This window comes from Amblyomma americanum, chromosome 3, assembly GCF_052857255.1.
Source record: "Amblyomma americanum isolate KBUSLIRL-KWMA chromosome 3, ASM5285725v1, whole genome shotgun sequence".
Lineage (NCBI taxonomy): Eukaryota > Metazoa > Arthropoda > Arachnida > Ixodida > Ixodidae > Amblyomma > Amblyomma americanum.
In genome coordinates, this window is record NC_135499.1 from 22,770,728 (window position 1) to 22,783,331 (window position 12,604).

At 42.4% G+C, this 12,604-nt stretch overlaps 1 long non-coding RNA gene across 1 annotated transcript; it reads left to right on the forward strand.

Annotated features, from left to right (window-relative positions):
• Positions 1–6,338: 6,338 nt before the first annotated feature.
• Positions 6,339–9,887, forward strand: LOC144122892 (uncharacterized). The gene is made up of 4 exons (XR_013312931.1): positions 6,339–6,412; positions 6,542–6,722; positions 9,378–9,494; positions 9,737–9,887. It is a non-coding gene; the product is annotated as an uncharacterized LOC144122892 (long non-coding RNA).
• The last annotated feature ends 2,717 nt before the right edge of the window (positions 9,888–12,604 follow it).

A 12,604-nucleotide genomic window follows, 5' to 3' on the forward strand; every position in this document is an offset into this window, starting at 1 on the left:
CACTGTACAATATGCTGTAACACTTATGAAAAACTCCCCTTTAAGGCTACCGCATGCCTCTTACATGCAGTAAAGTTTAAATCTGCCAAACTAGCTAGTCTGCAAGATGAGACGCCAAGCCTCTGACATCTGGCGATGTGTACCTCCCATGTAATTAGATTGATTGGAGATGCTCCTTTTTGATGGCATTTCAGTTGCTGGGTGTGGAAGGACCAGATATGAAGGGCAACAACTAGACACCAACTTTTTAAGCAACATCACAATAAGCAATGTGCCTTAGCTTTCCTTCTGTCCAAAAAGGAGTTTCATTTTCTATGTTCTGTGTTCACATAACTGCTTGCATGTGCACATTTTGGCTTGCTGGGAGGTGCTTTCCTCTGTTAAACTACAGTTTTAACTCTGGCCTCAGTCTTCTGCGCCTTCTTAATTTTTTGCTAGCGTTCACCTTAAGTCGCGTACAAACTCATGCAGATCTCCACTTTTCTACGTTTCCAGCTGTCACATCTTCCCTGCCTTCGTCATGTCCACCACTGCATCCAATGCCTTCAAGTCTGCTGTGTATAATCATTTTAATTAATCTGCCTACACATGTATTTATGTTAGTCGCTCTCCTCTCTTCGATGCCAATTGGCCCTGAGAGTAAATAAGTGAAATGGTAGTCTAATCTAGGTCTGAGCAATCACGCATTATGTTGAGTTTATTTTACCACGTTGGCCAGTAGAGAGTGGAAGGAAAAAAAGCTGCTAAGTGGAGCTCGACATGCCTCTCGACCCCTACACTGGAAAGCAGCTGACACCAAGGCATACGTAATCACTAACGACAACAGAACATGACAAGTGTGAAGTAATTCAGTAACGTTCGTCGCATTTACCACAGTGCATACTCGCTGCTCAGTAATTTATTACCTCATTAAACATTCTTCAAAGAGAGTGCAATTATGTGTTTTGTTTGAAATGGCACCACAGTACAATGACAATCATTAACCTTGTGCCAACACAACATAAAATAAACTTCTGCCCAGTAAATGCATTGCTTACAGTGCCACCACGGCACCTGTTTAGAAAATAAGCTCAAAATATTAGAGACATTAAATTTGAGCAGACGGTAATTCCCCCACCCCCTCCCTAAAAAAAATGAAAAAGGGTGCTCTTCCGACGGTACGTTTGTACGCTGTAATATTTGCGAGTCCAACTACGTGTGAAATTCAGATGTAAATAATTAACGCCAAAGCATTCGGTTGAATGCGAGGCGCCAGGGCGCGGGCAAACAGTAATCGTCTTCAGGTATCCACTGGTGCCACGCCCTGAGGGCCACTGCTCGGCGAATACCATTCATGGCCACGTTCACATCCAACAAGCTTGTCACAAACATCACACAGGTGATGATGCAGCAGCAGTTCATCATTGCTGTTGGCCAGTGCTGAATTTTTGGCGTGGTAAACGGAATCATCCACCGAAACGCGCGTCGACTGTTACTCGCCAGATTCTTGCAGTCCCACGAGGGAGAGCAGCTTTTCCGTCGGCTTCAAGTCTCCTCTTTCGTGCAGGGCCACTGGCATTGTAACGCACATTCTGCATGATCGTTTTACTACGCACCGATGCCGCACGGGACAGCGAGCTGTTGTATGTACACTCCAATGCAGCGTTCCGGCCACACACATACACACACACATACTAAAGACACAAAACGCGCAGGACGCACGCAGCGAACACGGAAGAACAAAAACCCATTCCATAGTGCCTGTTCATTCAACTCCACACTGCGCTAAAACTGCACACATGTTTCCGACTGCGGGCTCGGCTAGCGCTTCGACTTCGCCATGGCTAGCCATGGCCAAGCTGCGCTGCCGCTGGTGGTAATAAGGTTCATGCAACGAAAAGAAAAAAACAATGTATCAAACGATTCAGGTTGTCAGCTAAAAAAGCTACCGTAAAATTAAATACATCTTATATGTTTTTGCCGTTGTGCGCCTTTGCGACATCAGTGACGTGAGCTTGAGCGCGAATACGCGAATGGCGCTATGAATTTCCCGTGTATCTCCGTAAATTGCAAATGGCGTGGCTGCGCGAAGGCGGATTTGGCTGCGCCGCTAACTTTTAGACATGCTTGCAGAGGTAGTCGGTGCGAACAGTTGGAAGTTCAATCGACTGGAATTGCTCAAGGAAAGTCAGGGGCACTGCATTCTTATTGTTTCTGTGCATTGCGAGTGACTTTGGCGGCAGCCACTCGGCAACGTCTCCGGTTTGGCGAGCTTGTGACAAGGTGAGCCTTTTGTTCTCAAATTTTGAAAGCGTTTTTTTTGTTTGTATTGTAACCCTGCGTCTCGTCGTATGTTATGTTCACGATAACATCAGTACAACGTGCATGCGCTTTCCGTCTCTATTTAGAGTAATATTGGTCGATCAGCGTAAACTTTTGGATTCAATTAAGCACGAACTGTCCATGTTGGTACTGCGTGTCGAATGTGTTTTGAGATGATTCTGAGCGGGAGATGGTGTTCTGATAATTTGTGTACTACCAGATATAGTCTAGAGATTTGAAACCATTTATCACACTGAAACAAAGTTGGAAAACTGTTTTGTGTTCATGTATCTGCTGTCCTTAAACTTGACTTTTCGGCAATAATTCGCATGGCTCCTTTGGATCTGGAAAATTGACTACTGTTGCTAGGGGTGCCTGGTAGCAGAGCTCCTGGGGACGCCCAGTGGGTCATTTGTTTGTCCAAGTGCCCAGTACCAAAGGTACCATTCCTGACATTTTTTTCCAGTCCGTTAACCCCATATTCCTTGCAAAGATTACAGTATGTAATCAGGTAGTAAAAAAATTGGTAACTTCTGCATATTTCAGAACAGTTCAGAGAAATGCACATGCAGCATCAGTATTCTCTCGGTAGAATTTCTGAGACCTGGATTCATTTCTTCTAGGACTGTGGCAAGCAGTAGGTCAACTGTACATAAATTTATTTTCCTCTGGTGCAAAGTAAAGAGTGCAAACGTCATAAGACAAGTCTCTAGTCTGTTTCATTTTCACTGCATTTGGCCAAAGCATAATATGAAATGCTGTATGTTTTATGCCCTAGTTTCCTTTACTTTGAGCAGTAGATATTGACAGTGAATAGCAAGGCAACTCCACTCGCTGACGGTTTTGCCTTCGGCAGCAAAACAGGGAATACCTTACCCCATGTGTTATCTCGACAGACTCAAAACTGCGATGGACAGCTGCGTCCACAGCTGCTATCACCTCCCAAGTGCATGCGCTCGTAAGACACATAATAACTCTGGATTGCCATTAGCATAGCCTTGCTCATTGCAGTTGCCGATAAACACCTCATAAGTGGTACTATTATGCACTCTTTTCTTTGGCACTATGTATGAGCTTCTGTTCTCGCACTTCCTAGAAATAATGCCTGCAGTTTTGAAGTGCGAAAAGGGAATTTACGTGTAACTATATTGTCATGTCAGTATGTTACAGCCAAATTGTACAGTGATGTCAGTGCTGGTGGTTTCTTTTCATGATTTTAGGAGAATGTTATAATTTTACCTATAGCAAATAATAGCCCTCACTAATTAGCTGATTTTTGTCATGTCCAGTATTTTAATATGCTAAGCCACCAAAGCATGATTCAGAATGTTGTCAGAACTAAAGGCACTGAGTCTTTCGTGCCAGTAAAAAATGTGCTTTATACCCCTGTCACATGGCATTCCTCGAAGGCCTTTCCAGCAAAGGCACCATTTTTCACCAAAGGAGCGAAAGCTTAAAGGAGCAGCGATGCAGCTACACGGTGCATCCCAAAGGTGAAAGTCGTTCAGGCTTAGCACCCGCTGCTATACTCGAGGTGGCTGAAGTGAGTGTTCTAAAATTAAAGCGGTGTATTCTGTTCATTCGTTGAGCTTTGACAATTTTTTTATTCTGATTGCTTCCTTAAAAGTACTGCAACAGCTACTCTCATCAGCAGGAGCAGGTTTTGTACGTGTATTGCCTTGGCCACCATGGGCGCTCGGTGTTGCCGCAACACTTTCACTGTCTTGAAATTTGAACATAAAACATAAACACCCGTACAAAAACCAAAGCCAGACGCACCTTTCGTATTTGAAAAAAATGTTTTCAAACATTATTAGCTTATCTATTTTTTTATTGCTTTTACTTTTTGACTTTGGATGGTACTGCGATCACAGCTTCTCGAATGCCGCGTCTTCGGGCTCCGAAGGACTCGGTTGAGCGCCTTCGCCTCCAAGGCCCTTAGCGACAAAGGCGCAACATTTGTACCGGGTAGCTGCACTCCTTACGCCTTTGGATATGATTCTCAAAGGCCTTTGCGGTGCCCGTGTGAGAGGGGTATTAGTGTGGTATGGCTGCTTGAACACCTGTCCCTGGTATCTCACAAACTGAATAAGGAAGGGAAAAGCCTCAGGGTGCTTGCCGACGTTTCGACAAGAGGACTTGTCTTTGTCTGGCAAAGTGTTCATCATTGGTGGGGTTTAAATAAGGTTTTCACTTCGAGGCCAAAGGCCTGTTGTGTGGGACGAGGGTGCGATATGGGAAGGGCGTTACGATGGGGAGCGTGAACATTGACCAGGCATGATAGCTGTTAAAGAAGATTAACCGGTTGACCTGCAAAACTGTGAAAACATAAAAGCCCAATTCAGTAGAAACGAATCTCGGGGTATGGAGTGTGGATAGTGGGCTTGAATGGCTTTATGTCCAGCCGCAACAGGTGGCTTGGTATGGCTGGCTGCCTTTTCCTGAAAAACTAGCATAAAGGAATTAAGCAGCATGGCAGAATAAAATACCAGGGGGGGAAGGGGGGGGGGCAAAATAATTTGAAGGAAAAAGAGAAAATGAGGGCAGGTTCGGAGAAAAGGCAAAAAGAAGGGGGAGGGGGAGGAGTATGGCAGCCAAGGTTCCGAGAAGTGATGTCAGGAGGTGCAGGGCGTAAGGTTAAAGTATAATGATAAATTAAAGAAAGCAGGAAAGGAGGGGGAAATTATGGGTTGGGAAACCTCTGACCATGTGCAAGGCCTTTTCAAATAATTATGCCAATTCCGGAATGTACAGAGCTGGCCACATTTAGTGCAAACATGTGAGCGCATGGCCGCACTCTTTAGAGGTCCACTGTGTGCGGCGCAGCCACTCATCGCTGCAAAATGGCGCAAGAGGAGATGCACCTGGATGTGGTGCTTCGTGTCATGTTACACTTCGATGTGTGGCAATGTCAGACACAGTGGCCCAAAGAGCACAGCTATGTGCTCGCGTGTTCGCACTAAGAGTGGACAACCCTGTACTTGATTCTAAGTTTCCTCTGTGTATGTTGACCCCAGACGAAAACAAGTTGTCTTGTCGAAACGGCAAGCACCCTGAGATTTTTCCTTCCCTTGTTCACTTTTTGAGTGTCAAGAAACCATCTGCCTACTGTCTCTGTACCATGCACTCCACATCTTGTACGGTTATCTTTGTATGTATACACCAGTGATAAATCATGAAGGAAATCAAGGGATTTGTATTTGTATTGCTTAACACTTACTTTAAAGCTATATCAGGAGGGTATAGTTGAAAATGTGCTACGGGGGCTTGGTTGTGTGTCGTGACTGGTTTCTCTTTATCAGGGCTACTTGACAGCCACCATGAAACGCAGGCTTTTGAAAAGTCGTTCCTCAAATAAAAGAGCGTTTCCACTGTTACAATGGAAATGTTATTTGCTAAAAACTTCAATCATTGCAGTTCAGGGATTGATATTTTTCAAATAACTAACCTGAAGTTCAAAACCGGCAGAAGGAACTATGTAACTTCTTTCCTGCCTTAAAAACCCAGTACTTATTTGCCAGTTTCAGCAAGCAGAGGTCTGTTTCATGGCACATACTTTCCACTACCTTGCATGAAAATTGTGCAGTACAGGCCCACCATAAAACTAGGGGCATAGTATACTGCTTGTATGCAACTACTTTGGCGTTAGAGCATGCATAGCATGGTCTTAAAGTTATTATTTTCATTTGCAACTGGTTCATAAAAGGCCTATTCTGGCAAAAGGCATTTAGCAAAATTATCTTCCTCTGAATGCTTCTAAGGATAACTTTAGTTCATTCAGGAAAATATATATTGACAATATCTCTTAAAGGCATGATTGTCCATATTAGCTCTTGTTACCTCACAGTATTTAGTTTTGTGCCTCCAGCATCACTGACTTGCATCATATGTTAAATAGAGTAGTAAAAAGCTCGCTGTTAGTTTAAACCACAACTCATGATGGGGCTGTGCACTTTTTGTTGTGTTACATGAAATATACTTATGTATGAAACAATTTCTTCCAGCTGCACCTCACTTGATTCAAATTCCACCAGAACAAAGGCTGCAACACAACATTGCTCACTAACTGTTGCTTTCCCAGCACATAACATGCCATAACAGCACATAGCAGGTAAGATGTGAACAAAAACAGTGCATGTATATGTTCCACACATGCATTTTGTGTACTACCAACACTATGATATGATTAACTATGTCATGTAAGAGAGAGCACACAAATCATTTTTTGTATATATTGCAGCATGGTTATTTCAAGTTTTAAACTGGCCATTGAAACGACCCATTGTATCACCGCTGGTTACCCGGTGGCACTGGGGATCGAACTCCGCACTTCCTACTTGCGAGGCAGATGCTCGGACCACTAGGCCACTCCTGCGGTCCCCCCACTGATGTTGCTTACACCAGGTGCTGTTAAAGCCCCGGTATGTATGTTAAATGCATTTTAGAAAACCATTCACTTCCAAAGTACCATTTCATCTTTATAGCAAAACCACAGTTCGCCTAGCTAGACAAACCTGCTGCATACAAGCCAGCAGAAGGGTTGCACGTACATGCTTCGTTAGGAAAACATAAAAATCAAGCAGAGCCTGCCCTTCATGGTACATTATACCCTGATTTTGAGCAATGATCAAGATAGGCAGATGGTCATTTCATTGAACACTTGCATGATACATTCGTAGAATCGAAAAGACAAGTACTATTGCAAAATCTTCAAACAATGTTTATTCTCAGAGAAAACATATCATGAAAAAAGTGTTGGATTAGTTATGGTGCACCTTGTATGGGGAAAGGGGCTCCCACTTTGTAAAAGGCTTAATTTTGGAATAACGACAGTGTTTAGACTAGTTGGGTTACCATGTTTAGATAGTGGATGTGCTCAAAAAGACACTGGAAGTAAGCGCACTGTGTGGAAATCTTTCTGTATCCTTGTCTTTTTGAGCGCTTTCACGAACTAAACTTAATTTTGCAAGAGAGCAAGGAAAACAAATATTTAAATTCTGATAATTAAGGATAAAAGATCATGTTTCATTGTGTTGCTTAAAGTGTACATTGTATCGCTATTGCTTTATTGCAGCACTTCTGTCGTGGCCTTGCATTGCAGCCTCTTGACTTTTGTTTATATAATAGGCAGTCCTTTTTTTCATTTGATTGCAACACTTTAGGAGTTACTGCAGAGTTGCGTGGTAGCGAACTCTCAGATTAACAGTTTGCATTATTACGCCAGCATAACTTGCTAAGTGTTTCACTGCAGTCTTGTTACTAGAACAGCCTCTTGAAAGTATTCAGCCTGGTGGTCATTGAGGGTTACTGTTCACATATCAAAATGCCGGATCAGCTGTATACTCTTTACAGCTACCAGAACTATGGTACATTTCATGACATGCTGGCTGAAGAGTGCTGGAGCACCAGACGGGATTTGGATGAAACAATTTTCAAATGTGTGCTCGGTATCACGCTGTTTTGTTCCAGTTGTGGAGAGGTTTTCTTTTCATATTTGTTCGGTCAAACATTTAAATTTTGGGCAATACGTTGTTGCCTTTATCGTGTGTTCTCTTTGTTGTCGAGGTTTAGTATTTTTGGCACAAGCACTCCACTCTATTACTTTTCAGTATAATTTAAAATTTGTAGGGCACGTCATTAGGAATAAAACTTCTACTTGAATAATCTGCATGTGTTTATGTTCTCATTGTTGATATAAAAACTTAGTTGAGACAGCTTGTATTTTAGCTCTGGCTAGAATTTTTATGAGAGCCTCAGTAACATAATCACATGACCAACACAAACTCGGTATTATTGTTTGTGCAATGAAAAACAGTTTTAAAATAGTTATTAACAGCTGTCAGTGTAGGACTCGCCTAAAATGTTTTGTGCTCTATGTAGCTCTTCTCTGAGGCAGGATTAATTCATCTGCACCTGCAGCCTGATACCGCCAAGATACCAATTCTTGGGTGAACTTATGATTTTTTTTCACTGAGCAAACTTGCATCATCTTGAAGTATGGAACTTGAGCTGATTCTTAACAGCTCTAGTGTAGCGAATTTCATTATCCTCATTGCTTAGTTTACATTCACCTCAGGACAATGGCCTTTTCCAGTTTAATTATCTGTGTCTTGCACCAGCTACATGCCACACTATCAGAAATCACCTAATCTTATCTAGTGAGCTTATAATCAGCTATCTCCTGCTATATTTTCCTTAGGGTGAAATTCATTTTGTTGTGATACAATGCACAAGCTTATCTGGAATGAAATGCTTGGGAAATGGGTCTCTGATTTCACCTTGAGTAGACGAAATTAACTTGTGCTAAGGCACTCTTTGGCCACAGATGCCCTTGTGCCATTAAAATCCATCAAATTCATTCTGTTGCCCTATGATACCATTGGTGACTCATTCTCTGCATTGTATGCCCTGGCCAGATCCATTTTCTTCTTTTAATTTCTGCCAGAATATTAACAACTTCCTTGTTCATCCCTGTTATGGTTTCACTCGGTCAGTTGTTCTATTAATATTTGTAATCACTTTATTGAAAACATATTTTGGGCTAAATGGCATCAAGTTTGCCACTCTGCACTCTGAAGGCAGATCTTCCTGATTGTGTGAAGCTGGCGAGCACTAGGAGAACACGTCATGTACATGAGCAGTGATTAGCACCAATTTTCGCGCGAACTAGTGGGTTTAAGAACAGTTTTTTTCCGAGCACTGTCGCGGAGTGGAATGGCCTTCCTTCGGGTTTATGTAAGTCTAGGAATTTTGTGAAGGAGCTCAAGAACTTATTGTATGGCTCCCAGTATCTTGTTTGATGACTCTGGTTTTGTGTCCTGTTTACTGACTCGCGGTTTTGTAGCTGGTGCTCTTTTAGAAATTTCTTTAGTTGTATGCCCCTCCTGCTTGGGCCAACTCTGGCTTGCAGTATACTGAAATAAATAAATAAATAAATATATATGTTTGGTCTTGTATGTCTTTACTTGTGTGGTAATGTTTATTTTGTGCTCACTGTCTAAACAACCTTATTTGCCTATGATATCCTAAGCCCTTCTAAACCTATTTTCCTTCCCCCTGGCTCTTTCTCTTTTCAGTCATTCCTCCTCTTTCCTTTACACCGGCCATTGGTCACAAGGCTGCTGTGGGAACGACAGTCAGCACTGGGCCCTTTTTTGTTCATGGAACCTGCACTGCTACTATTAACACTAATAGTACGTTATCAGTATTTTTGTGATACTGCATTTATTGTTATTTATGAAGTAGTTGGCTAAGGCAATGGTAGCAGTGTTGGATATTGCAATATATTATGCATATATCTCACTTGCAATATATCAGTGTGTTCACTATTACACTACCCTCTATTTCTTTCTGTTCAGTTATTTGGCTATAGATATATTGTGCTGCTTTCCTAGTTTAGTCCACTCAAACTAAAACTTTGCTCTTTGTGTCACAGGTAGAATCTACAATGATTGCTGCTCTGTGTCTTGTAAGCAGGAGGCAGTGTTCAATGGAGCCATGAACTTTCCTTGGAATTGAAAAGCCTTTGCCGTATTATGCACTGAACCACGAGTGTGAAGAGGAAAATGTCATGCCTTGGATTTCTGCAGAGGTGAGCCATTGCGGTGAATCCACCAGCGCGAAAGACAGGAATTAGAAAGGAGACAATACAGGTGCTGACTCGCGACTAAAGTTTATTGGCGTGAACAGGGAATATATAAAAAGCCAAGCAGTACCATAAACCATGTTGTTACAGATAAGCATACAGGACAACATGAGTCAAAAATCGCCCTCAACATTTCCCTGATCGAGGTAGTCCATCTCATTGTGTGTTAACACGATAGACAAAACACACATTCTTCACGGAGTCATAAGATGTGTCTAGCCTCGATAATCTCCCATTTAATCTCTCTGAATTTACTGCCAAAATGCGTGTTGCCAAAAGGAAAGGGTAGCAGACTTCACATCCCGTGCAGTGTACAGCAGAGTTACCCCAACCACCTAGCCAAGCCCCTACCCTCTTGTGTTCCTGTAGTCTTACATTCATACACCTTCCAGTTGCACCTACGTAAACCAGACTACAAGATAATAATATTTGATACCACATTCAATTTACAAGGTACATATACATTTCACTCTACACGTGTACTTTTCTCGAACCACATTCACAGAATTATTCTTAAAATTTTACATGCTTTAGACAACGTATTAGGGGCCGAGAAAGCCACTTTTACATCATACCTTCTGGCCACATTTTTCAAATTGTGCGACAATTTATGTACATACGGTAACACAACTGGTCTTTTGGCATCTCGCTAGCTGGCCCCAGCCTGATTGTGCCGGTCACCGCAAAACTGTCTCAGCTTCTTTAACAATTTATCATATGCTCTTGCAGTAACAAGGTTTGGAAATCCTACATTCAATAACCTTAAAGTCTGCTCTTGGAAACTAGTCGTCATGCTGTGAAAGCATAATTTCATCAATTCTGAACCCGCGCTAGAAAGTGCAATGCTATCTTTCGCTAGCTTGGAATGGTCGACATGTAGCCAGGTAGCAGCTTAACACTCGCCAGCACACATGAAGTGTGCTGAACATCAAGGTAAGGTCCAGAAACCACAGCTCTTTTTCTTGGGACATTTGCTCCAAGGTAAACCTGAGATAAAGGCCTTGCTCCTTAAACAACTTGAGAAGATGTACAGGTCCCGAACTATCACAACCTTTATAAAAGACCAGAAAATAAACGACATAGCAAAAGATTTTTTCCCCAGCCCATGCACATTCTGGACAATTATTCTATCCACCCTACTCAAGAAAATATTGCTTAGCACAAAGTCAACCTTTGAACCACTACATATTCGAGACTTTAGAACACATACCGCACTGCGCTACTCTACAAACATGCTCTTCAAATAAATGCTATTCAATAACATGCTCTTCAGATAAATTTCAGAAAAGGATTCATGCAAAATTATCTCTGGTTATTTGCAAAACCATCTGTCTACTTCGCATCTTGAAGATCCATTTCTTGTACTCAATTCGCAGTGTGGTTGAGTATCTTAAGAATGACAATCCAGCGGATTGTCTTGTGATTAGTGTCGATGTAGAACCATTTTATTCTATCCAGTATGAAGATCTTGTGAAAAGCTTATCAATGTGTATATCGGAGCACAACGATGAGCTCGTGTTTAGGAACGGGTATGTAACGTAAGTCTTTTTTGGCACTTGCCTCCTTTTATTTGAAGTGAAGAGCATGTTTGTGGAGTATGGCAGTGCGGCATATGTTCAAAAGTCTGCTAAATGTATCGATTCGAAGGTTGCCTCTGTGCTAAGCAATATTCTCTTAAGCAGGGTGGGAGGAATGATTGCCAAGGAATTGCATGGGCTGGGGGAAATCTTTCGCTACGTCTATGATTTTCTGGTCTTTTACAAAGGTTGTGATAGTGTGGGACCTGTACATATTGTGAACTTGTTTAAGGAGCAAGGCCTTTGTCTTAAGTTTACCTTGGAGAAAATGTCCCAACAAAAAGAGCTGTGGTTTCTGAACCTTACCTTGATGTTCTGCACACGCCATGTGTGCTAGCGATATTCACCAGGAGTGTTAAGCAGCTACTTGACTGTTGGTCGAACGATTCTAAGCTAGTGAAAGATAGCATTGTGTCGTCAAGTCTAGGCTCGGTATTGGTGAAGCCATGCTTTTACAGCGTGACAACTGGTTTCCAAGAGAAGATTTTAAGGCTAATGAAAGCATGATTTCCCAACCATGCTATTGCAGAAGCGTGCGATAAATTGTTAAAGCTGAGCATATAAGATTGGGCAAGTTGGTCTGACATGCTAAAGATAAGAATGGCGCAGCATCAAGTAACGAGGACAACAGGAGAGCACACCCACGCACAAGTGCCATCCTTGGAGCGGATGCAGAATCTAAGAGCGTGTACTTGACATTCAGCGTTGGCAGCCAAGGATCGGGCTCGTTCAATCTTTAGCATTCAAATCCGTGTTTCCTTGACTGTCAACGCTGAATGTCAAGCACGCGCTCTTGGATTTTGTATCTGCTCCAGGGTTGGCACTTGTGCGTGGGTGTGCTGTCCTGCCTTCCTCGTTACTTGATGCTGTGCCATTCATCCCTTTAGCATGTTAAAAGCTGAAACCCCTTCGCAGGGACTGGCATGATCAGGCTGGGCCAGCCAGTGAGATGGCAAAAGACTGACTGTGTTACTGTACATACATAGATTGTTGCAAAATTTGAAAACTGTGGCCAGAAGGTATGACGTAAAAATGGTGTGTTCGGCCCCTAATAAGTTGTCTACAATCTGTAAAATTGTTA